The sequence below is a fragment of the Thamnophis elegans genome, chromosome 13 (assembly GCF_009769535.1).
Source record: "Thamnophis elegans isolate rThaEle1 chromosome 13, rThaEle1.pri, whole genome shotgun sequence".
NCBI classification, from domain to species: Eukaryota; Metazoa; Chordata; class Lepidosauria; order Squamata; family Colubridae; genus Thamnophis; species Thamnophis elegans.
In genome coordinates this window covers 28,936,553-28,964,254 of record NC_045553.1, presented here as the reverse complement: position 1 = coordinate 28,964,254, position 27,702 = coordinate 28,936,553, and the positions used below count along the sequence as shown (strand labels likewise).

Here is a 27,702-nt window from a genome sequence, read left to right as displayed (position 1 = left end):
ACCTACAAGTGAAGAGACAGGGACTGTCTCTGTCCAGAAAGTGCTTGCCAGGGAGAAGCACAAGACATCTGAAAAGGCCAGGCACTTTGTTCTTAGAAGAAAGAAACAGCCCTGGACATTCACCTCATTTGTTGTGGCTGCTGTTTGAAGGAAAAACAAAATAATAAGAAAACCAAAGAATCTAAAGGGAATACTTTTCTTCTGTGTACATTCACTGTAGTTTGGAAAATCTAAACCAGCTTTTAGCAAGATCCATTATGACATTTGTAGTGATCAACCCTTGGAATCTGAGCACATAGATTAGAGCTAATCTTTTGCTAACCATTTGATCTCCACATTTTGTTCCAGGTTCAACCAATCCAACATCTGGCATTTCTGGTTTATAATCTTTACGGCACCTATTTTCGTTTCCATGTCTGCAGAATAACCTGCCACACTTTACATTCCTAAAAAAAGCAAACAGTGAATTCATTGTAATTGAAGACAATGGAGTAATTCCCCTGACACATAACTGAAAAATCTCACAAGGTGTTTTGGAGATCACACTTCCTGCATCTACAACCGGCTCACTGTGATTTCCCTGTTTTTAAGGATGAAGATGGTTGACTCAGGATTTTATCTTAAGAGCAACTAATGCATCCGTTATCCACCTGGAAAACCCTTTAAAGCAGATTTAGGAGACTTTAGGAGATTTTACAGATTTCTAGCTTAAAAGTCTCATAATCTCTGATCAGTTGATGATAGGAGATGATGGGAGTTGAAATCTAAAGATTGACACTACAGTGTGTAAGAGCCAAAAGAAGAATCTGGATTATACACATGACTAAAGATAATGTTGGCTTATTGTTTAGTTTGGGGTTCAACATTGTTGGTGCAAATTTGGCCATTGTGATTTCTAAATCATGATTTATGACTAAATGCAATTCATAAACACATAAACCGGGGTTTGCTCAGTATTATGCAGGGTAAACAAGCTGGTGATGTCAGCCCAAAGAGAAAAAGCTGATTATAGCGTTAGTTCTTGATTTATGACCACAATGTGTGAAGGAATTTCCATTTCCTAACAAGGCTGTTGGTAAGTGAGCTGCACCAATTTTATAATCTTTTTGCCATGGTTGTTAAGTGAATCACTACAATTGCAAAATAAATAACATTGTTGTTAAGGAAATCTGATACCCCCATTGTCTTTGATTATTGGAAGATGGCTGGAAGGTCCCAAGAATGAACATGTGATCTTGGGACACTGCACCAAGCCAAGCACCCAAATTTTGGTCACATGACTGTAGGAATGCTGCAACAATTCCATTCCATTCCATTTATTAGACTTGTATGCCGCCCTATTCCCGGAGGGGACTCAGGGTGGTGAACAGAGATATAGGGAAGGGGGAATACAAAAACAAACGAAACAAAACAAGACACAAAGACAAGTTAAAACCACAACAAAATCAGCAATTCAAGTGGGGCTGGAAACTCATCAGTCCCAGGCCTGCCGGAACAGCCAGGTCTTAACGGCTTTTGCGGAAAGCCTGACGAGTGGTGAGGGTCCGAATCTCACGGGGAGATCGTTCCAGAGGGCCGGGGCAACGACAGAAAAGGCCCTCCCCGGGGAGTTGCCAGTCAACATTGGCTGGCTGATGGTATCCGGAGGAGGCCTAATCTGTGGGATCTAATTGGTCGAAGGGAGGTAATTGGCAGGAGCGGTCTCTCAAGTACCCAGGTCCGATACCATGTAGAGCTGTAAAGTTACGGACTAGCACCTTGAAACACGTCCGGAGTCTAATCGGCAGCCAGTGCAGCTCGCGGAGGATAGGTGTACGTGGTGTACCGGGGTGCACCCACAATCGCTCGCGCAGCTACATTCTGGACAAGTTGAAGTCTGTGAATGCTCTTCAAGGGCTGCCCCATGTAGAAGCCATTACAGTAGTCCCAGTCTTGAGGTCACAAGGGTGTGAGTGACTGTTCTGAGGGCCTCCTGGTCCAGGTAGGGATACAATTGGTGCACAGAGCGAACCTGGGCAAATGTCCCCCTGGTTACAGCCGACAAATGGTGTTCTAAAGTCAGATGTGGGTACAGGAGGACCCCCAAATTGCGAACCCTGTCTGAGGGGCATATAATTTCACCCCCCAGCCTGAGAGATGGAAAACAAGGCCAATTTTGGGAGGGGAAAAAAACACAAGCCACTCGTCTTGTCGGGATTGAGTGCAAGCTGTTCACACCCATCCAGATCCTAACAGCCTCCAGGCACTGACGCATCACATCAACTGCTTCATTGAGTTGGCATGGGGCGGACAGATACAACTGTGTATCGTCCGCATATTGGTGGTATTTTATCCCGTGCCGCCAATGATCTCACCCAGTGGCTTCATGTAGATGTTAAACAGGAGGGGGGACAGGACCGAACCCTATGGCAACCCATATTTGATGGGGCCTAGGGGTCGACCTCTGCCCTCCAACCAACACCGACTGCAACCTGTCCGAGAGTAGGAGGAGAACCACCGAAGGACAGTGCCTCCCACTCCCACCTCCCTCAACCGCCGCAGAAGGATACCATGGTTGATAGTATCGAAGGCCACTGAGAGGGTCGAGGAGCACTAGGATGGAGGCATGATCCCCATCCCTGGCTCTCCAGAGATCATCGATCAGTGCGACCAAAGCAGTTTCCGTGCTGTAGCCAGGCCTGAATCCAAATGGAAGGAATCAGATACTCGGTTTCATCCAAGGACCGTTGGAGGCTGAGAGGCCAGTTGTAAGTGGAAAGGCAAGTTCTAAGTCACTTCTTGGAAGTCATTAATAAATGGTTTGTAAGTCAAGAACTATCTGTCATTCTGACACAATGTTTTCAAAGGTACTTTCCTAAGATGGAAAACAAAGGAAAATTAGCCATCAGAATTGATTCACATTTCTACTGTTTTAGCCAGATGGCGCAGAATCTATTCCCGCAGATGTGGACCCCTAAATATTTCTTATTATCCTATATTATATCATCATCATAGAAGGAAATAATTTAGATTGCTTACTGTTGTTCACATGGAATCTTTACACCATTTTCCCTTCTGCAGTAGCCAAATCATACCTCCTCGGTTATATTATTGTAACATACATCTGGAGACACGTTTGCATCTTCAAGAGAGAGTGAGAAACCAAGACAAATACATGAATGTATAACATGCCAGCAGGATAAAGAATAACTTAAGAGATTCCAGAGGATTAAAGAAATTATAGTTAATATTTGCTTATTTGAAAGCTACTATTTTGTAACCCATTATTTATGTAATCTCATTATGCCTGAATCATTCTCTATACTAAATTTCCTTATTGATTTTATGGGCACAAAAGCTGAAGCTACTTTTATGCCTCTTGCAGAAGATCATGCAGAAAATCTATGGCTGGGGGGGAATCTGAATGCAGCTTCATTCCTCTGTGTGCTCATTCTCATTTTCCAACTTTAACGGTTGTAGAAATATCCCTTTGCTGGAATGTAGTGAGGAGGGGGATCCTGGGTGGGAGATGGTGCAGTCCAGATGAGTAAGAGGCAATTCACACAGCACAGGCATTACATGTGAGAGAAAGAGGGTAAAGGCAGATCCTCTCTAATACTTTACAGAGTATTGTATGCAGGCAGTAGAGTTCTTAGTCCAACAAGATTTTGTTCACAGGGATAAAAGAAGAAAGAACTCAGTGTGGAAGAATCATCATGTGTTATTCTTGATTTGAGGCCTGGGTATAAGCCCTTTTAATATAGCTGGACTACTTGCAAAAATTCAAGTATTATAATTCTTTGGAATGTTGCATCATTTACTGACCAAAATAAAGATCTCTTGGTTTGAATTGAGAGTTTCCATTTTCAAAGCAATGGAAACAATCCCACAAGTGCCTGTTTATTGTCTAAATCACATCTTCCATAAATGCAATGGATCAATTGATTATGCAAGTGGAACAATGTTTGACTTGCTGTTTGGATTCCCAGTCACCATCACATGTCATCTGACCCTTCATAAACAATTTAGAAAGGGAATAGAAGGGAACTCATCAAATTTACTGACAACAATAAGCTGACAGGAATGGCCATCATTTGAGAACATAGGCTTAAGATCCAGAAGGATCTTGAGACACTTCAACACTTGACCCTATCGAACAAAATAAATTCAATGGTGAAAAAAGTAAAAAAAAAGTTATATATTTAGGCAAGAACAACCAAATCACAGGTACAGACTAGGTGATACCTGACTCAATACTATAACTATAAGAGGGATCTTTCAGTCCTAGTGGACAATCACTTAAATATGCACCAGCAGTGTGTTGCAACTGCCAAAAATCCAACACAGTCGTAGACTACATTAACAAAGGGATAAAATCAAGATTGTGAGAAGTGTCAGTACCACTCTATAATGCTTGGGCAACACACATTGCAATATTGACATCTAGTTTTATTCGCCACAATATACAACCAGATGTTGAGATTCTAGAAACAATACAAAGAAAAGGAGCAAAATATGGTTATGGAATTGAAGGCTAATGAAGAAATTTCCTGACAGAACAATTAATCAGTGGAAAGACTTGCCTTCAGAGGTTGGTGGGTACTCTAGCACTAGAAATTTTTAAAGAAGGGAATGGCAAAGGTATATGGTTTCCCTCTTGATCAGGGGGTTGGGCTAGAAGCCTCCAAGGCTCCTTCCAACTCAGTTATTCTGTTAATTCTGACTCTTTATTTAATGACCCCAAACATTTATTTGGGCTTTCTATATGCAAAGCCTCACTGCACCACTGATCTATGGCCAAGATAAATCTCCATGCTTACTGAAAACTACCTATATAACAAGGAACTTATTTTAGTTTCCTTTTCAACATAAAACCATGCTGAAAATTTTGTTGAATAGTCTGAAAGTAGGGGTCGTGAGTGGACAAGAATAACATCCCCCCAAGATCTGTTTTTTAAATTATTGTGCGAAATGTAAAGAAAAGTTTGGATTCTGGGGTTTGAATATTCTGAGCACACAGTCCCATAGTCAATTTACATTATCTCTCATTGAATTCATTGAGATGGCTCATATCTTGTCCAATTGGGAATGTATCCACAACCCACAAAAGAATACTTTCCCCAAAGTCAGTCTTTCCAGTCATTTCTTGACTACACTATCATCATCTTGGATCATTGGGCCATGTTCTCAAAGGATGACTGGAGCTTTTAAACCAAAAGATCCGAAGGGCTGGGCTCTAAAGCCTCCAAGAAGAACTTCGTCTGTGAAAAATTGTTCCATTCTTTACAAAACCCCTAGAAATCATAGGTGCTCCAACACTGGAGATTTTTAGAGACGAGATGGAAATGGTATAAGGTTTCTACTTTAGCAGGGAGTTGGACTAGAAGACCCCCAAGGCTCCTTCTTACTCTGTTATATGTAATCATGATTTACTATGGATACAAATGATAAAATCTTTGATTTATGGAATGACTGTCTTAGTCTTTTTCAATAAAATTACTTTTGAAATCCTCAGGTTGACTTACCTGCCGAATTATTTAATTGAACAAAACATTGTTTCTGCATGGTGGGGCATTTCCCATTGTAGCAGTAACCTTGGTTGTTTTGGCATGGTTTTCCATTCTTTGGGACACTCAGCTGATTGGCCAGTGCAGAGATCAGCACGTCACATTCATTCTTTGCTGGCCGGCACACTGTTCTTGCACTCTTAAACTGTGGGTGAGAATGGAAATACTCCCACCTATATTTCTTTAGCAGCAGAGGATCATAAACACATTTCAAAATTTCTTCTTCATGTTCTTGAAGATTACTAAGCAAGGCATCCCTTGCAAAAAATTTGCCATTTTGCAATTGGTAATGTGCCTAGAAGACAGTTGCAGCCTGTCTTCTTTGCTAGGGAAAATGATTGCAATGAAAGGCCCGATTCCTGAAACACAAGACTCACATATTGGCTGACCATGAAGTGAAAATCAATTGGGCTGCCATGAAAAAAGCAGCCAAAGTTTAATTGATGAACTTCTTGTGATATATTTTTATTTCCTTACATGGGAAGAAGCATTCACAGAATTTTCTGTGGTGCTGAAAAATTTCTCTCTTCCTTATGAATCTGGGCTTGTGATGGAAAAATGGAAGGAACAAAGTGATTTTGGCCCTCTGCTCCAAAAAAGTTCATTGCAGAGTCAACTGGGATCCCATATGGAAGGAATGAGGGAATTGCACCTCTCTCTTCATGAACTGCAGCGCCTCCAGAAATGTGCCACCAAAATAACTGAATTTAGAGCTTTAGAGAATTTAAGGAGGGGGTGGGAGAGAAGCAATTTTATTTCCAGACATGGTCTTAACCTATTCCATCCTAAAATCTCAGTTGAAAAAATGTCACAGCATTACCAGAGACATCCCAGAACCTTCCAAAAGTCAAGGAGCTAAGTTAGGGCATCAATCTCAAATATTGGCCACCCTTATTTAAATTGGACTTCCATGCAAAGTCAATCAAAGACAAATGTATTGTTTTCAGAGATTTAATGTACAGAAAGAGTGCATTTTCGATGAAAACAAGGCTGAAATTTTGTTACATTATCTTCCCTGCGGATATGTTCATAAGGGTCAAATAAGCTGCAAAAGGGGATAGAAGAGGTTAAAATGTTTTGATCATAGTAAACAGCCAAGAGATATTTCATTTTTATATGGCTATATGGAGCAGGGTAAAATCTCTCTTGGTGTTAAAAACAAAGCAATCTTACTCTGCATTGCTCACAACACTCTCCAGAGTCACACTGTGCTCCAGGTTTCAGCTCACAAGTTGCAGCATCGCAGCAAGTACTTTGACAATCCTGAGAAACAAAACATATCAAATGATGTCATAGTCTTCTCAGCCTGGACTTTTTTAATTGTCCTATTTTGAAGAGGGGAAACTGCAAAGGAAAAATATTTCTGCAATGGGTTTCTTCTTATGGGTTCAAGCTAGCAAATGCACAAACAGTTTGTTATTGCAAACCGATGATGGCATATCTACATGAAACAAACACTGGATATTTCATATATGAAAAATGTAAAACAAATAAAAATATCCTCATCTCCCAATTGAGCCCCCATTCCTTTCTTATTATGAGGGATTTTGTAATCTTCATCCCAGCCTTAGAGGTAGTCCAGAGAAGAAGCATCAACCATGAATATGAACACTACCTTTATTGTAAGGTTACAGTAGGAGAATCTTTAAATACTGAAAGTATATTTCTACCCTCTCATCTTTATGGACGAAGAGAATGAGTGGAGCTTGTTCCTCTTGAGATGTTTGCATTGTCACATTGCTTCTGCAGGCTAATCTACTTCTTATAGTATCAAGTATTCTTTTCCTCCTCCTTTTTTCTCTCAAGGACATTCTTACAAACCATTATATGTGTATTTAACAATATAAAGAGAACACTTAAATAAATTACAGTTCCTATAAAAATATTATTAGGGATCAGAGCATAGATTAAAGATCATAAATTCTAGGAGGAAGTAGTTCAAGAAAATAGTGGGACAGATAATCTGTCCATGTCAATAAAGTAGGGTTTTCAGTAGGGAAGAATTTTGTTGGAGAGCTAAATCACCCATGTTTAAAAATATGCTGTCTTCCCCAATTGTTAGTGAGATACCAGTTCTTTATTCCTCCATGACTGGTTCCTCAAATCCAAGAAGCCACAGCATTCATGCATGTACATAAAGCACATAAACCTATGCCATTCAGAAACCAACCTATTGCATGGCTCAAACCACTTAGATAGCTGGATGATTTTCCATGGAGAAAATTTTGAAATCACTCTTGTTGATTTAAAAAAAACTTACCTCAGGAGAGCCACAGTCACATTCTTCTCCACCTCCACAAAGTAATTTCCACAAACTGCAGGTGCCTCAATATCTGTTTTCAAGGGTTTGTTGAGAATGCATTCTGGGAGTTTTGAAGTTAGATACTTCTTGTATTGCTCAACACTACAAGAGCTGAAGTAATATGCAGGTTCTTCACTGTAGAGATGAAACAAAATAAGATTAGGACATCATCCATATTTGAACTAGGAACAGAATTCATTGCAAAAACATATAAGATGGAAAAGGATGACTAATGAAGAAAACAGTGATTTTTTTCTCTAAAGCTAACAGTGATTTGTTAGTGATTCTTTTCTCTAAAACTAACAAAATGGGTAAGAGAACTATTTGTTCCCTTGATCTTACTCCCAGATTATGCTCTCTCAGTTTTATTTCCACCAATTTCTTTTCTTTTTTAACCAAATAAATTTTCAGTGAGAGCTCCATGGGATATTAGTTGATTGAGCTTCTTCTTGAGTTTGAATGGGCTGCCTTTCATTTTCATTTTTAGTCAGCCTCTCTGTGGAAGGACAATAATATAAATTTAAGGGGAAACAGTGGAAATTTGTTTTTCTTTTCTTCTTTTGGAGAGAGAATACTTTTATAGCAATGAATACTTTGAGGCAAATGAAGAGCTAAGTATACTAACTCTCTATTTGCCTTAAACTAATCATAGTTGAATTCTTTTGTTGGAAAGGTCATAATATCAGTGGTGTCACACTGACCTCTGAAACTGTGTACTTAAATGGATGCAGACATAGTATCATAAGCCCACCCAAACACCTTCCTAATGTTAATACAAATCAATAGGAATATCATTGGCCCTCAGGTTAGGGGCTCAAAACAAGAACACAAAGACAATCTGCAGGTGGTCATTAAATAGACAAGATGGTCTTCTTTCAAGGTCAAAATTGCACCAGCATTTCGTGGCATTCATTGAAGCAACATTGTTTTCTAAGCAAGGTCTTCTGTACAAACACCATGAAGTGTCTAGAAATAATATAAAGTAATCATGATGGCCAGAAATCCTTCAGTAACTACAGGAAAGGCAACATAGCATTCTCCATACTTCCTGACCTCATTGCCATTGCATGAAATATGAGACAATAAAGTTGTCGTGTTTTAGCAGAAAAAAACAGAAATTGATGAATTGGGGGCATGCTCACTGAGGCTACACAAAAGTCTTACACAAAAGTTATGGGGAGTTTTGCAATAGATAATTGCTGAGAAGATTCCTTCAATTTTTTTGCTTCCTTTTTCTTTTCCTTTTCCCTCTTGATGAAGTAAAGGCTAAACATGCACCTGGGACAAAATATTTCTAGTCCTTGACTTTCTGCCACAGAATTTCCATTGCCAAGCAAGCCCGTTATTAAGTGAGTCATGCTCAGTATTACAACCAGTTTTGCCACTCTGTTAAGTGAATCACACAGTCATTAAGGAGCTCCAGCTTGCTCCATTGGCTTTGCATATGGAAAGAGAGCTAGGAAAGTCACAAATGAGGATTACATGAATGCAGGATGCTACAACCCCCATAAATACATACTGATGTCACCAACTACCTAAATTTTGATTCTGTGACTGAATGGAGGCTGTGATGGCTGTAACTGTGAAGACCAGACATAAGTCACTGATTTCAATGCCATTGTTACTTCAAATGATAGATAAATAAATGGTTGTAAGTCAATGACTACCTGTATATTGTTGGTTTCAGAAGAATGCAATATATGGCAGAAATGTAACATAGAAGATAAGGTGTGAGGCAGGAAAACCCCAATGACAGTAATTTATCCCTTTCTTTCTGCTGTTGCATGGTTCAAATAAACCCCCCCCCCACTTCTGCTTCCTATTTTAGGAAAGTCTTTAATGTCTAATCTACTTTCCTTTGTTATCCATCACAGATATTTTGTTTCTTAGGCTATGCTTCCTATTCTGTTTCTTTAAACTCTTGTGTTTTGGAGACAGCTACTGAATGATGGCTATTCAATTGTTGAGAGCAGTTTTACCTTTTTAAATATGACACATTTTAACTACACATAGTAAAGTGACACACAAATGAGCCAAACTCCCTTTTTTATAACTCCCTGACTATTTAATTTTTGTAAGTCCTCACTATATTTAATTTCACAGTTAATTGCAAGTATTTAAAAATAATTTAATTGGAAAGGCATTAAAAGTGTTCCTCAATCCTTACTTTAGGTGTGAAGTCATAATGCATGTGTTAGGAGAGCAATTACAGCCAAATGTGTCATGACCAATGCCCAGATTATGACCCAACTCATGGGCCATTGTATTCGCCATAAAACTTGTTTCTCTGGTATGATCCTAAGGAAAAGAGAATACTTTGTTTATTGTTAGTCTGCCAAGAAACTGAAAGTGAATCCAATTATCATTAACACTAAGTGTTTAAAAATGATGCCTAAGTGAAATATTTTGAGTTGAGGATACCATCTCAGAATTCAACTAGCTAGCTCTTCTGAATGCATTTATACCCACCAAGACTGAGAACATACACAAATACATCCAAGAAGAAAACTTTAAAGCCTGGAAGCTACAGCACAAGAGAAGATCAAAACCTATCCATCCATTTGTTGTCTGCATTCATTTAGTTATTAAAACTTACAGGCAATTTCTGTTCAAAATATGCAGTGGTTTTTGTGTGAGTTAGTATTTACAGAATATTGAAGGCTGAATCCCTAAACAGACTTACAAATGAGTTGTTCTTTCTGGATAAAAATGACCTTATTGAGTTTAGAATTACCTCATATTACTTGTATCCTAACTCTGCTTCTTAAGAAAGATAACTTTATGAGTTTTGTTGTATAAGTATTTTTTATTGCCATGTCTCTCCATTCTTTCTATGTGAACAAAAAAAAAGGTTTTTTTGTTTCTCAATAAATGCAATAAATATAAATATAATTTTCTTGTAGGGTCTTAAAATACTGAAGTTTTTTTTAAAAGTAGATTTAGTATTCCCTCATTTTCTCACTGCACATTAATTCAATCATATGCAATCTAATCCTAAATTTCTTGTAAGAAAATAAGAGTGATTCATGTTTGTCGTTAGGATTGCTAAGAATATTGTTCAGAAGCATTATTTGGGAACGTTGTAATCTGATGTAACCTGCTTATTTGCCAATCAGAGCACAGTTAGACTCTTCCAGAAACATTATAAATATTGTCACCTTCTGATATATAGCTCATGGCATATAAAAAGCTCAATCTACATGTCTAGAATGCATTGTGCCAAAATGCCATCAATTGAGGCAGGACCTGGAAATGTCAAATCTTGAAATAAAGATAAAATGACTTGGATCAGAACTAAGAAGATACTTTATTTGTAAAGAAGTTATGACCGTATATGAGTTTTCACTTGTTTATAAATAAGTAACAGGTATCCTTTCTACTAACCTGAATAATGGCTACAGAATTCTTTGAATTGCAGAGGCTGCTCATGGTAGCATATCCTATAGTATCTTCACTGAAGTCAATGCCCCTATAAGAAAGAAGGGGAGATCTTCATTATCAGAATGAGGAGGAAAAAAACCCATTAAAATAATATTATGAGAAACTGTATAATAAGGAGAACATTCTGGAAAATAGCATACAACAATATTTGGAACAATCTGAACTCTCCAAAGTACCAGACACAATTAAAGATATGTTGAATGAATGAATAGCCATGAAGGAATTGAGAGAAGAATAATTAAAAGACAAAAGAAAAATAAAACATCAGGGCCTGATGGGCTACTGGCAGAATTTTTAACAACTAGAAGAGGCACTAAGCCCAGTGATGTTGGAAGTATATAATGAAGTACTGCTAGAAGCAGAAATACCAAACTTATGGATGGAAGCAAACAGCATTCTCATACCTAATGATGATTCAGATTTAATGCAGATAAAAAATTATAGGCCAATATCTTTACTGAATGTGGACTATAAAACATATGCTTAGATAATAGCAGAGAGAATTAAAAATGTATATGAATTTATACATTTAGGCCAGAATGGATTTCTTCCAAAGGGACAGATTAAAAACAATATGAGAATGATTTTAAACACACATTGGAGTATTATGAAATGCACCCTGGAAAACAAATGGCATTGATGCTTCTAGATTTGCAGAAAGTATTTGACAACGCTAATTGGCAATTTATGTTATTACAACTGAAATATATGGACTTTGGGGAAAGTTTTATTAATATTATTAAAGTAATATATAATAAACAATCAACTAAGGTAATGATAAATGGGACACAACAGAGAACTTTGATATTAAATAAGGCACTAGACAGGGATATCCACTGTTGCCGCTGCTATTTATACTGACTTTGGAAGTGTTAGCCAGGAATATTCCACAAAATAAAGAAATAAAAGGAATGGAAATTTAAAAAGAGAAATACAAGCTACAGGCATTTGAAGATGACATGGTCTTCATATTAGAAGACCCCTTAGAAACTGGAGTGAAGCTAATTAGAAAAAAAAAAGAATATTGCTCCAGCTCTTCCCAACCTAGCACATAAACATGAGTAGACAAATAGTCACCATATTGGTGGGAGACAGGTAACAGCATTCCATGTGATTTTGGCATTTGACATTGACAAAGGTGGCTCTTCAGCTAAAAACAGCTTGTGTGTTTGTGTGTGTGTTTGTACATATGTGTGTGTATGTATGTATGTATGTATGTATTATTTATTTATGTATGTATATTGCTAAGCATTATAAATAGATTGGATATTTTATTATTTTACTTTATTCTTGGTTGATCTGTTGTGTAATGCAAGCCTTCATTTAATTGATGCAGAGTGGGAACCAAAGCATTACTTAATCAAATTAAAAATGCATGTGTAAGTACAGGCAAAGCATAGCAGGATAATCATTTGAGTTTCAATTTTAAATCCAAGTGAAATGAAATCAAGCTGAGTATTTGACCCGCTTCTCAAAACCAGCTCTCATCTAAAAAAAGCAGTTGACTTTGACCTAGAGATATAGTTCACATATGGTTTAAAGTACACAGCATAGAGTGGAAAAGCTGTACAAGCACTAATCTTCCCATAATACTCCACTCACAGACATCCCTCTCCCTTTCCCCACAATGAGACGTACGTGAGTAATTGAGCATTATCATTCCCTTTGCGTGGCAGCAAATCTGTTTCTCTCCATTTTTCAAATAAGTCCAAAGTGGCATCCTCTGATTCCTGAACCTTAATCTTATCTCCGTTGGACCAAATTTCTGTGCCAACCAGTGCAACATAAATTTTCAAAGGTCTCAGCATCTGTCAGGTGGACATGGCAACAATCAGAAACTCAAATACAAGTAAACCTTGAGAAACATTTCAAGATTAAAAAGCAACTGATATTGGCTTCTATGGGCAGGTTAAAGGGAAAAAAGATCTAGGCATTAATAGAAGAGGAATTTCTGGAACTCAAGGTTGAATTGTGGAGTCCTTGATGCTCCTTGGTGCTCTAAAGTTGTTTAGTCAGATAATGAAATGTCTGCAAGAAAACCAACAAGCTCAGACAGCACTAAGGACTCTATATATTGGGAAAATAATAATAACAATTAACAATTAATAATAATAGTCCAGAAAAGTGAAGAACCAATGATTAAGGAAGTAAATAAAGGAGGCCTTTTAAAGACAACTAAGTCAAAAGCTGAATATAAGAAAGAAGTAATTGAGAATTGAGCTGGAAATTGGAAAAACAAAGCCATGCATAGCCAATACTTGAAAAGTATTGAAGGCAAAGCTGACCAAAAGCTAACTTGGAACTGGTTAAGATCAGGAGCACTGAAAAAGAAACAGAAGACTTTACTTTGGCAGCCCAAGAACAAGCCTTAGCCACAAACTACCTGAAGGCAAAAATTCAACATGTTACCACCAACAGCAAATGTCGCCTCTGTAGAGAAGATGAGACAGTCAACCACTTGATCAGTGGGTGCAGGAAAATTTCACAAACTGACTACCTACAATGCCATGACCGTGTTGCTAAGACCATTCACTGGAAATTGTGCCAAAAGTGTGCACTTGAGTACAGCAAAAACCACTGGGAACATCAGGTTGAAAAGGTTTTAGAGAATGAGAAAGTCAAGATCTTGAAGGACTTCAGAATCCAGACTGACAGGCACTTGGCCCACAACACCTGACATAACAATAGTTGAAAAGAAAAAAGTATGGTTCATAGACATTGCAATACTTGGAGATGCACGAATTGAAGATAAACAGCAAGAAAAAATCCCAAAGTACTGGGATTTGCAAATTGAAGTTGAGCGACTATGGAAAAAGAAATTGTCTGTTGTCCCAATTGTAATTGAAGCCCTTGGAGCAATACCCAAATGGCTATCTCGCTATTTGGAAATTTTAAATTTATCAGACTTGAACATTCTGATTCTACAAAAAACCACCTTACTTGGAACAGCTTATATCCTTCGACCTTACCTTAACAGTTACTAGTTCCTTGGTTGAGACTCGAGCAGTTGAGCTACCAACCAGCCCCAAAGGCTGTGAATCTCACCAAAGATTAACCCCATAATAATATAACAACAACAACTTGGAACAACATAAATTTAAAAGGATACTTGGTTGATATGTAACATGTCACATATCACATGTCACATGTAACAGTGATACCCATGGTCATCAGGGCACTTGGTACCGTATCTGAGAACTTTACAAAATACATAAAGAAATGGCAGACTGCTTGCAATAACACCAGCGGAACTGAAAAAAACTGTGCAACTAGGAACATCATGTATTTTAAGAAGGTACTTGCTTGACACCTAGGACGCTGGCAGCAACCCGTATCAACAACCATCAGTGCCAGTCAATGGTATTTGTGATATATTTTTTGAAAGTTCTGTTTACTAATTTTCAGGTGTAAGGAATAAAAGTTTATAATAATAAGGATAATATAATAATTATCAAAGGATAAAAGAAGCAGTTGATTATTCTCTATAATCTGTTACAGAAGAGGAGGAGGACTAAAGAGAGATTTGACCCAGCGAACTTCCTGTTGTCTCCCTGAATCCAACAGATCATCAACAGTGAAAATGTAAAGAAAGCTAATAGGATTAGCAATTTAAATGTATCCTATGTACCACAATCCAACTTAAATAAAGTTTCTCTCTCCAGGTTTCTTCTCAGGGATCAGTTTCATAATCAATTGGCTGACTCTGTCTGTCTCTTTCTAATGTCCAAGTTCAGAACCATTAACCACAGCCCTCAAAGAATCCAGCTATAGGCATCGTTCTGACTGAATTCTTGCAACACTTTTGGATCTGCACCCTCTCACACAGTGGCTGTATTCACATAAGAGGCTTATTAACTTAGTTACTTAATTAACCCATCTCCTAGTTCTTTTTACTTGGTTAAGTGTGTTATGTGAACACAATGAAAATCTGGGATGGGCCTGAGAGAAGTTTAAATTGAACAAGTGAAATAATTTTTCCATATCTTCTTACCGTATTTATAATGTTAACAATTTCATATAGTCTTGTTCTTATAGCAGTTAAATCTCTGTTGATTTCATGTACTGCAAAAAAGACAAAAAAGTTAAAATTATAGGAAGAAGGGAGAGAAGGAGGAAGATTGCGGCCCTATTTGGATCGGGAGGCACTTCAAACGGTCACTCACGCTCTTGTCACCTCAAGGCTGGATTATTGTAATGCGTGCTACATGGGGCTACCCTTGAAAAGCGTTCGGAGACTGCAGTTAGTTCAGAATGCGACTGCGCGAGTGATATTGGGTGCACAGAGGTACATCCATGTTACACCTGTCCTCCGCGAGCTGCACTGGCTACCAATTGGTCTCAGACACAATTCAAGGTGTTGGTTATCACCTTTGAAGCCCTACATGACTTAGGGCCAGAGTACCTTCGAGACCGCCTGCTGCCACATACCTCCCAGCAGCCAGTAAGATCCCACAGATTGGGCCTCCTTCAGATGCCATCAGCCAGACAGTGTCAGCTGGTGGCCCCTCGGAGGAGGAGAGCCTTCTCTGTGGCTGCTCCGACTCTCTGGAACCAGCTACCCCGGAGATCCGGACCATACCTACTCTCATGGCCTTCAGGAAAGCTGTAAAACTTGGCTGTTCCAGCAGGCCTGGGGCTGTTGACCTCACTGTTGAGGTCCAGCCCCGATTAGAATGAATGTATGAGGTTGTTGCTGTTTTTTAAACTGTTTCTTTCGCTATGTGTTTCGTTATGTGTTTTTTCTCTTTATTTTTGTAAGCCGCCTGGAGTCCTTCGGAATTGGGCGGCATATAAATGTGTCTAATAAATAAATAAGATAAATAAATAAGATAAAGAACATATCAGTGAAAGGATCATTGAATTTGCTGATTTAGACAAAATATTACTTTCTATCCAAATAGTCCAATAATTCTTTTGTGCTGATTTTTTAATTACATTTGTGCCACTAATATATCAAAATTATTAACTTTTCGCAGAATACATGGGCTCTATTCCTGGTTGGGAGAAAACTTTGGTCACCCTACTGAGATTCTTTCCTAAATTGGATACCATATTTCCATGTTTAGAGAAGGTAACAGAAAGCATTCTCCACTAGACATCTTATTTTTTATGTGTTGGCAATTTGGATATAGAAATAGTGCAGGAATGTTTCAAAGAAACCTATATAACTGTTTAACCATTGTGGGATAAAAATAAATGTGCAAATTAGAGTATATTTACACAAATGTCTCCTAACTTTGTAAATATTGGTTGGGTCCAATAACAAAAGAAATATCAAAGTTTATGATGAAGCACATGTTAGAGAAATCCAGTTTGGATGTTTGTTAATGTCTTCAAAAATGCCCACATTAAAAAAGGCAGAAATTAATGGGAATAATATCCCAGTTACTTACCGTTCTGTTGTCCACAGCTATGAAAAACTCAATATATTTTTGGGCCTGCAAGTATCTGTCTTGCTAAAAAAAAAAAAAAAAAAACAATAAGCAAAAGGCTGTTTAGACATGTTGCTCCCAGCAGCCAACAAGAATCTTGGTCATCATCAGATAATCAGAAAACTGCTTGTTATACAAATTGGTCAAAATACTTGGCCTTTCAGAAATATTGGCTCTTTGAAGAAGACATTTATAAAGAGACAGATTGTTTAAATTTTAGCCCTTAGAGAGGGGTTCCCCAACCCCTGGGCCATAGCCCACTACGTGGAAGTGGTGGGTGAGCATTGGCATGAGCATGGGCATCTCCACTTGCATGGGCAGCAAGAAAGCATGGATGGGCATGCTCCATTTGCCCAAGTGGGTTTTTGCGCCCACTGGCACACAAATAGACCTGGGCGCACACATAATCCAGCTGATCATGGGAACAATCCCTTCTCCCTCCTGCCAGTCCGCAAAGCTGGAAAGATTGTGGAACTCTGAGGTTAGAGAATATGCTGATAAATTTTTGAGGAAAAAGTACAGTATGCAATAGATATTCAAGAAGAAACATACAGTAAGTTATCACCTTTTTAAAATTGTCATGACATGAATCACTTTCTTGTATTAATATGGTGTGGCACTTGTTTCCAATTAATTTGTTTTTGGAATTTATGATCCAACATTTAAAGATAAATTTCTATATGAATACCTAGTTCTGAACAGGATTTAACAGGAATAAAAATAAGCATGTGAAGAAATGGCTTTCTTTGACCTATTTTTCAGCCTGTCAAAACGATGCTCCAATGACTTTCTCACTTTTCCTCCCCTTTCTCAAACAAAGGATCTCAACCAATCATATGAGAAATATGATGATGTGGTCCTGCTATGTAACCAATTAGACCCTGCCTGCAATGATATCACATTATGCATCAATGAGGGGAGAATAGATGATATTCTGACTCACTGATTCACTCTATTCAAAGATTTATATCTTCTTTTGATGTAATTTTAAAATGATTACTCGAGTATTGTTTTCGACTTCTCAGGTGCAAGCAACAATCACAAAATGGTTAATTGCTCAGAGTAGTTTCTTTATTGCTGCTCTCCTATACACAGGAATTTTGCCAGACTAAGTACAACTCTTTGTAACCATTGGATACATCCTGTGAAAGTTTTAGGGAGGATCCATTCTGAGCTTCTTTTTGCAATCCCAGGACTCATTGCTAATCTGCTGTTTATTTTCCTGGGAAAGAGCCCTTCCCTCCAGCATTTTATTGAATTCATCACTAAAAGGCCTAAAATTAAGAGAAGAACCTTTTGCTAAGATCTGCATGTGTGAGGGTATATTACTTGCTTCTTTCCCTAGTAAAGTGTATTCATGTTTTTTCAGCATACAGAACTGCAAGGCTAAATTGCCAATTCTAGAATGCACATTCTCTCCTTGCTGTCTGACATTCACTTTCTTAACTCTGCTGCACAAATCCAGTTTGACTCTAACGTTACCATGAGCAGACATTGAGGACTAGAACATCAAGATAAAGGACCAATTAATGATCAATTAAACATAAGGAATATACCACAACCACAACTTGTTGAGGATAAAGAATTTAGAAATGGGGGCTCCTCCTTTATGAATTCTATCCAATCACACACATCCCAAGAATTTTTCTTTTACTTTACATTTGAGAAACAAGTAAATGAATCCCTGTTATCTAACTATGTTAGATACATGAGATTTTAATATAAGACTACTTCAGGAGTAAGATTTAACTGAGAGGTCATTTTGATGGGCTCATCCGATTTCCAAGTAGTCTGGGTTACCCCACAGATTTTGGGGCTCTCATCCTCCTTTTCTATATTTTCAGATTTGTAGACTGCATGGGCTTCACTGTCAGAAAGCTTCAAGGGTTCAATAAGGTATGTCTCCCCTTGATGCTTGAAATGTCCTCTGTAAAACAATATAAAAGGGTGGTCACAGATGGAGAACTAATAGAAAAGAATATTGGGACTAAGAGGGTGACAATCTATTCTCCAAAATATCTGAAGGCAGGACAAAAACAATAATTGAAGGAGAAATTTCCTCACAGTTTGAATAATTAACCAGTGAAAAGGTTATCTTCAGACGATGTAGATGTTCATCACCATTGGTTTTTAAAAAGAGATAACAGCCATTTTCCAGAATGATATAGGTCTTGTAGTTGAGCAGGAGGTTGGACTAGAAGACATCTACGGTCCCTTCCAATTCTAATATTCTATCATTCTGTTCTTCCTTATTACTCTGTTGTTACTATCTTATGTTCCATCATTTCATTTATTCCGCCACTGTATGGACATAGTCTCTGTACAAAGGGGATCTTTTAATGTCTTCCTTCAATAACAGCTGTGGGACAACATTAAATCTGACTAATGATTTTGAATTGTGGGGTCTTTATGTAGCTAAGATATCTAGCTGGTTGGAGAAGGTGTGCAGAATGACTCAAGGAAGTGTTTCTGGGTAGAACTGGAAAAGTCTGCTTGCCTCTTCCTGTATACAGTACATTCTAGCAAGGGTTTGCAATGTGAAGCTTACTTATGTTCTCTACCTGTAACATTACCTCCTATATACAAAGAAGATATAGGCTTGGCAGCTCCTTTATACAAACCTGATTTCGCTCCCTAGTGTCTCTATTGACTGGCAGCAGCAATTCTTGGTATTCAACCAAAGTCTTTCTAAATTCTGCAGAGATCTTAGATCAAACCCAACTATTTGCATGAATAACTGATGTCCTTCTATTTAATTATGAGATCTCCAAGAGGAGTATTTTTAACAAAATAAATAAAAGAGAAGAGACTATCTTACTTCAAGCCATTGCATGCACTGATGACAGCAATTGAGTCAGCTTCATTCTGGAGGTGTCCATGATAATAGCAGTGATCCTGTGTGAAGGCAAGAGGACTACATTGCTTAAAGCTTGTTTGTAGTATGATTTGATGAACAGAAGTGCGGTTCCAATGTATTCACCACATGAATGAAAATAGTAAGAAAGCAATTATTCAGAACATTTTGATTTGAGGGGACAAAAGACCTGCTCAACAATGATTGTTCCAAAATGAAACATAGGCTAAACACAACTCTCCATAAAAGCAAGTCACTCTGCAGGGGGAGACCCATTGATGATAAAATGCTAAGAACTTTGGGCGGAAACCAACACACAAATAGAGAATGTGTTGTTGAAATTACAAGCCTTTTTCTCCATCAAACTTGTCTCCTTGGAGATCAACTCTAGTGATAAACCACAGGATTTGCTGAACAAACTTTCAGACTTGATGATTGTCCTACATTCTGAAATCATACCATAAAGTATTAAAAATTCCACAATTACTAATGATACAAATTAATTGTTATTCCCTTGAGCTGCATAATGAAAGCTTTCAGAAATTTACACAGAGATGTAATTCCTAGCATCTGGAAGCAGGGTCCATGTAGACATCAAAGTCAGGAGATTTCTGTTTACACACTCAGTAGGAACAATTTGTACGAACTTTGAAGATGCTAAGCCAGAAGTAGATTATTTTTGAAGACAGAGGATACACTTTTAAATCAATTTGAGGGGGGGGGGCTGGAGAAGCCAAGGACTAATGAAGCACTGGTCAAAAAGGCCCAGCAGAGATTATAATAGTTGAGACTTCTCAGGAAACAATAACTGAATGAAAAAGTGCTGGTGACCTTCTACTGCTGCACCATAGACAGCATTATGATTACTACACCTGTGTATGGTTATCCAATTGTCCAATGACAGATAAAACAGTGCTCCAGTGGGTTAACATCATTGCCCAGAGGATCATTGATTGTCTTGTCCCCTCTTTGGAAGCACTTTATAGCTCCCACTGCCTTAAGAAAGTTCAAAACATTCTTAAATATGCATCCTGGACACCCTTTTTTGAACTATTATCATGTGCGGAGGGTACAAGATAATAAAACAAGGATAAATAGGTTGAAAAACAGCTTCTATCTCAGAGCAGTAACTATATTTAATTCTACTGTATAGTGCAATATTAATGCAATATCAAGGGTTTTCAATTCAATTGTATAGAATGTAAAGAGAGTGTATCTGTATTTTATTTTTGTGGTTATAATGTACACTGAAGATGGCATTTCATTCTAGGTGCAATGACAATAAAGTAAACTAACTGAGTATGTTAATGTTAATATTTCTGCAGCTGGTGGATCCACATTCTGGGTCCTTTAATATGAGAGATTTGAAATGAATTCCTGTATAGGAGCAAAGTGAATTTCTCTCATTTTTAGTATTACAAAGAAATGATTCTAAATTTATCACAGTAATCTGCTTTAAAAATCAAAATGCAGATCTTATAAACCTGATGTTCTCATAATAAATCTATTAGTGAAACTCACTCCCAAAATGTTTGCTTTTAACTAGTAGGAAAGAACTGGTTGATTGAATCTTGTCCTACTAATTCAATGAATAAACAAACTGGGTTTAACAATCCATACATCCTGTTGTGGCCCAACAGCGGCCGGCTGAGCTGTTGGTGGAATCTGACAGTGATGAACACTATGGGACTGCCCTGGAGGCTGAGGAAGACTCTGGGGAGTGTTCGGAGTCTGAGCAGGGACTAGAGAGGCCTCTGAGTCAGGGAGCAGTGAGGAAGAACAGAGGAAGACTGTCCCTGACGTACATATGCAAAGGGCTGAGAGGAGAGAGCAGCTTTGGAAAAAGGCTCACAGAAGGAAATAGGAACAGGTGGCTACTGATTGCCTCCCCCGGAGAGCTTATAGGTGGGGTGATGGGAGGGGAATTTGCAGGAAACAACAGTTTACTCTTCCAGCCGTTTAGAGAATGAATTGGGAGAATTTCATGAGTTTAACCCGTACTTTATAGAGATAGCTTTCTGGACTCCCAGTCAAAGGGTTGCTTATTTGCCTCCTTAGTCATGGCAGACAGCCAAATCTGTGTTCGTATATATATAGTAGAGGCCTGGGCTAGAACACATCCTTATATGAATATTTCAGTAAAAGATACTTTATGGATTTACAGACGTTGTTTGAGTAGCCTGGTCAGGTCTTATATATTTGGAATATTGTGCTCAAATATTCCTCTCAGTTTATTTCCTAAAAGTAAGACACTCTGGATATTACCTCAACTGGAGGGCTTGTTGTAATTTCTCTGCCTTCAGGGGAATAATGAGTCTCAGTGTAATCTTTGGAAAAAGTCCTCTGGAAAGAATGAAAAAAGAGGAATATCTATGTCAGGAATTAAGAGGACAGACATAATTTTATAGTAAGTCTACAACTATGGTATTTTAAGTCTATATTGTTTGATTCAAAGGAAAGGAGCAGGAATTTCAATCTGAAGAGGACACCTATTTAAGAGGAGCGCTGAACATACTAGATTCACCCGAGGAAGAGATTTGCACCAAGGAAGCTGTGCAATTCTCTTCATCAAGGTGAAGAGGTGGTATGATGACCAGGAGAAGACATTTTTATTGCCTCTTCTTTTTATTCTTCTGGTCTATGAACAATTTGATGAAACTGCTTTGTCTATAAAGGAAGCTGCATAGCTCTATTTACTTAAGAGTAAAATGAAGTGTCCTCAAAGAAATTGATCCTTTGAAGCTTCATACAGAAGCATGTGCCTTGAAGTTTTTAACCAATATATGGCGTCACTTTCCATTCCTAGTGTCACAATTATGCCTTCTGGCATTGCCTTCTCTTTTTCCAATCTACATGTTCCTTGCTAGTCTTCCACTTCTATCCCTGCTTGGCTTCCATGCCAAAACGTGATCATTCAGATGCTGCTCTTGAAATCTGGATAGCCTTCATATTTAAACAAAACAAAAGGGGGCACTAGACTTTCTAAAGCACACATTAGAATTTAGTATGAAATCTTTCCAATGGTACAAGATAAAGTGACACAGAAATGCCCATATAGAGGGGAATTTATTTATAGCCTGTACTTAACAATAAAGGCAATATACATTTAGAGGCACATATAGCATGGTCTATGGAGATTCTCAGTCATCTAGAGGCAAAGTAAAATCTTTTGGATACAGCATGCTCAAAAGTAAAATGCATTGTAAAATCAAAGCCAGGCAGTCACTCTCAATGCACCAGCTATGTATCTCGGACTTAATACTAATATTAAATTGCACTAGGACTTCAGAGACTTCCAATGTTTACAGTACAGTGACAGCCATACTATTTTCAATGGTGATGTTTTGGGGTAATGAAAATGATACACATTCTTTTAGCAGTGTTAGTAGTTTATTTACATATGACAAATCCAAACTAGAATTAAGAGAAATTTCCTGACAATGAGAACAATTAATTGGTGGAATGGCTTGCCTTGAGAAATTGTGGGTGTTCTATCACTGGAGGTCTCCTACTAAGCAGGGGGTTGGACTAGAAGGCATTTAAGGTTCCTTCCAACCAGGGGTGGGCTGCTGAGGGTTCGCAGCCACCACTGTCCTATAGTATAAAATTTAATTTAGTTATAGTTTCCCAAACAAAGCAATACAGTTATTATTTCTCTTGGATTATGTCTGAGAATATACATTTTCTATATAGTTCTAGTACAGTTAAGAGAACTTCTGAGTTAACATACTTATTTCTTTCTAGGTGAAGGACCACTGGCTCTCCATTCACTTTAAATTCATATTGCATTGTATCTTCATACTTGGTCTGAAATGCAAAGAGTTCAGATTTTTTTTTAATAGGCGAATGTAATGTGTACCCTCTTAACAACTCTATACCTGTGCCAAATGGAGACCTGTAGCCAAATTATTTATTTGATTTAGAGTATTTCATCTAGTGCTTGAAGGGTACTATAAAATCTTAAGTTAAATTAAACATTCCTGCATAAGTTCAAGATCTCATTCTCCAATTGAACATTTTTGGTCAATGAAGTTAGGCGGGGACAGAGAGACTGACTCGAAAGTCATCCAGTGATGATCTTGAATCTGGTTCTTAGTCCTAACCTTGAGCTATACCTGCTATACTATCTTCACCTAAAAATACAACTTCCCCTTCTCTTCAGAACAGATAGATAAGATTTATTGCAGAGGGAGAGAGAAAAGAGATGAGAGAGATCTATTGCAGCTAAGAAATAACTCAAGGCTAATTCCCTGCTTGATCCCTCTTCTCTATACAGTATGGCTGGATGTTCCCAATATTTTATTTGATATAGTAACCTATTAATATTAGCAACTTCTGTGCTGTTACCAGGAGCCGCCTCAATTTTGTGTGAATTGGGCAGCCATATAAATTTGTTGAATGAATAAATGAATTAATTAATTAATTTATCAGGCACATTGATTGTAATGCAAAATTCCAGGTAATCATTCCATGGCAACAAAGTAATACAAAAACTTTGTTGGCTGGCAAGAAGTAATTTGCTGAGATCCCTTTCTTACCTCTGGCTCAGCATTCTGAACTCCTCCTTTGGGCAATGCAGGGACTTTTTGTGGATACACTACTTCATAATCATTTACATTCCCAGATTCCAGGATTATAGAGCTTCCTTTGTAAGGGGGGAGGAGAGAAGAAGAAGAAAGGTTTGCATTACTTGGGATGTTATTCTACATTCTCACATCACAACTCAGTTGTTACTCAATTATCAGTGAAGAATGGAATCTTTTTCTAGTGGAAGAGATCACACAAATCCAGGTTTTCTTTCGGTATGCAAGTTGGCTGAATGATGTTTGACCGCTGGGAGACTATCTAGAGAAATTGATTTGGGCAGGTACAAAAGAAAGATTTTGGAGTTGAATAATCAGAAAAATAAATAAATAAATCTCACTGAATATGCAAGTTTGTACACTGAGTGATAAGGATAACATGAGAAATTATAAATTACAATAGTCTGATTCACACAATTCAGTAAACCATATTACATTATGGTTTAGCATATCCATTAGTCAAAAAGCTCAGCAAACTAAGTTTGTTATGCAAATGCAGCTTATTAAGAATTCATTCCAGTTGAACTGCTATTTTACTGCCATCCTAATGGTTTGGTTGATTTTCCTTTCTTTCAGTTTCAGAAATAGCCATAGCATCATAATTATTGCTGGGCTAGCTAGCATCTACATAATCAAATTCAGTGATTTCAGAATTAGACCAAAATTGAAGAATTTAGAGTCACCTATTTGATCTTTAACAAACTTTATAAATATATGATCACAACTGAGACCAAAATTTGTTAAACGATTAAAGGGCTCTATCCAACAAAATGTGGAGAAATGCAAAGTTTTACATTAAAACCTCTAAAGAATGGCTGCAGGATTTGGTTTTGGGTAGTCTAGAAAAAGAAAGACTGGGGGGGGGGGGGGACATGATAGCATTATTCCAGTATTTGAGGGGCTGACACAAGGAAGAGGAGGTCAAATTATTCCCAAACCACAGGAAGGCAGAACAAGAAAAATAGTTGTAAAGTAATCAAAGAGAGAAGCAACCTGGAATTAAGGAGAAACTTCCTAACAGTGAGGACAACTAACCAGTGGAACATCTTGCCTTCAGAAATTTTGGGTGCTCCAGTATTGGATGTTTTAGAGAGGGAGCGGGAGAGGGAGAGGGAGGGAGAAATAATAGAAAGAATGAGAACATGGGAAGCATTTAGAGAGGACCCTCCCTGGATTTCCGCAGAGTAAAGGAAAGGAGGGAAGAAATAATTTAAGATACCTTAAAATCTTGTATTGAGAAAATAAGTATCATATTACTTTGGGTACAGTTTGAAGACTCTCTTTAACAAAATAGCACTATTGTAATACTTTTTTTTTTACTCACATTATTGGAAAACCTTTTCTTCAAATTGAACATGATTTTCTTCTGAGGATATTAGGACTCTTCTTTCTTTAGGGCCTATTATCTTGACAAAATTTAACAAATACCAGAAACCATCGATTAAAACTTTACAACAGATGTGATCCTTGGGAGCAAGAACTCTTTTGCTCAGTCTGTCGAAGCTGAAGTGGAGCAAATTTTGGTTAAGTATCAAAAGAAAAACCATAGAAACTTGTGGGTGCCATAGACTTTTAGCAGTAAGAATTTGAAGAAGGAAACCAAAGAAAACATCTTACCTTGATATGGAAAAACCGCTAAGCATATAGTTACCAAGAGAGCTTGGATCATTTTTGGAGCCTGAATGGACAGGAAATCTCCTTCTGCTTCCAAGTCAACCTGACCTCTTCTCCTATTGATTGTGAGAAGCATGGTCTTCAGCTTCATTCATGCCCTTATATATGAAAGTGTTTGCTAAAGGATTTGCCCAAATTCTAACTTGTAACCATATGACGGGAGGGCAGTTTTCCAACTGGCTTAGTGCTTGTCACTCCAACAATGACATCTGGAAGCTTCTTTGACAGCATCACTTAAAGCAAAAGCCAACAGGAGAGGATTAAATGCGCATATCAATGCTGTCCATGGCTCACATGTTAATACAAATAAATTTGGGGCCTCTTGGGCATGGGGTCTTAAATGCTAAGAATTGGTTTTCATAGTATTCTGTGAGTAAGAGGCACTTTTTCAGCAATATAGGATCCTTTCAATATTGCTCGCATTTAGTGCTGGTTGCCAGTCAATGAGCTCAATGAACTGACTAGTAGAGTCTGAAAAATGATGTTATTTTGGGATAGACTGAATCCATGTCAATGCATTCACCTAAGGTACCCCTGACTTCACTACAGGGGAAAAAACCCTCTATGCCATAATAGATTTCTTCCTTTGTAGAGAACTCAAAAACATTTATTTCCCCTTAGGGTTAGAGTTAATTCTCCTTCTGCACTGTTAGGCAATTTTGGGAGAAAGAGAAGCCACAGTAGAAAAGCAGCTTCATTCCAAGAGGAGAAAGGCAAAACAACCTTCTCTTCATTTAGAAACAAGAAGATATATGAACTTTTGAAACTCTCTTTGGTGACCAGCTTGTTTTCTTTCAGAATTTCTGCCCTTACCATCACCAGAACTCTTCTTCTTCAATGAGACCAAACTAATTAAAATGCAAAGTTGTTGGGGGAAGAGCTATAAAAGTAGTTGAAGCCACATCTTATGCTGAATTTCACCTTTCTGTTTGAGGGGAGGATAAATGATAAACCAGTATTACAATATAAGCATACTTCAGCAAATATAGTCTTATTTTAATGCTTTTCTTATCTCAGTTTGGTGCTGAATCTGATCTAAATTTCTAAATTCTTCTCCCATAATAGAAAAAAGGAGGAAAAGCTTTCTCTTTCAGTCATCTTAAAAATGAGTTACTCAATGAGCTCTCTTGAAGCGAGAACATGGTTCTGTTTTCGAGTGATCAAAGAGAAAAGATATCAAAAAACCAGAATCCCATGATTGAGGTCATTCCTTATAGCTGCTATCAACTGAACAACCTCATTCTTCCCATTAATTTGTATCTCTATATTTTGCTCCTGAAGAAGAGATCATCACTCACAGTCAGTAGACAAGGAAACTTCTCAATCGTCATATACTTTTTCCCTATGATTGTTATTCATTTCCAGGTGATTCAAATTAATTCTGTCTAAATTATTATTGTCTGATCTCTGTTTTCCTTTCTCTGAAGGTGGCCACATTTGATTTATTACTTTTAAAATATGTTGTATGGTGACTACACATTTATTTTTTATTTATTTAAATATAGTTTTATCAAAATTGTCTTTGCTAGAACTGGAACTTGTCCTTTTCCTTTTTATGAATTGACTATAAGACGTTTCAATGACTTTTATGTCAATGACTATAAGAAGTTTCTTGACTGATTGATAATTAAGCACTCCATAAGCCAATTTTCTGGAAAAATGATTTCAGCTGTTCATCAAAAAATTAGTTTCTAACACTTTTATCTAACTCACTCCCTAAATGTATCATTTTCAAATTTTTCTTTAAAAAGTTTTTAGTTTTTTTCTCCATCTCTTCTTCCACATTCTGGGTTATGCTTCTTCATCTTGTAAAATCACCATTTATTTGTTCTTTTATCTCCATTATGAAAGAAATTTTATGCAGCAACTT

General features: G+C 37.6%; 1 pseudogene; it reads right to left on the bottom strand.

The window, feature by feature from the left end:
- Positions 1–211: 211 nt before the first annotated feature.
- Positions 212–25,827, bottom strand: LOC116516317 (annotated as a pseudogene).
- Positions 25,828–27,702: the final 1,875 nt, after the last annotated feature.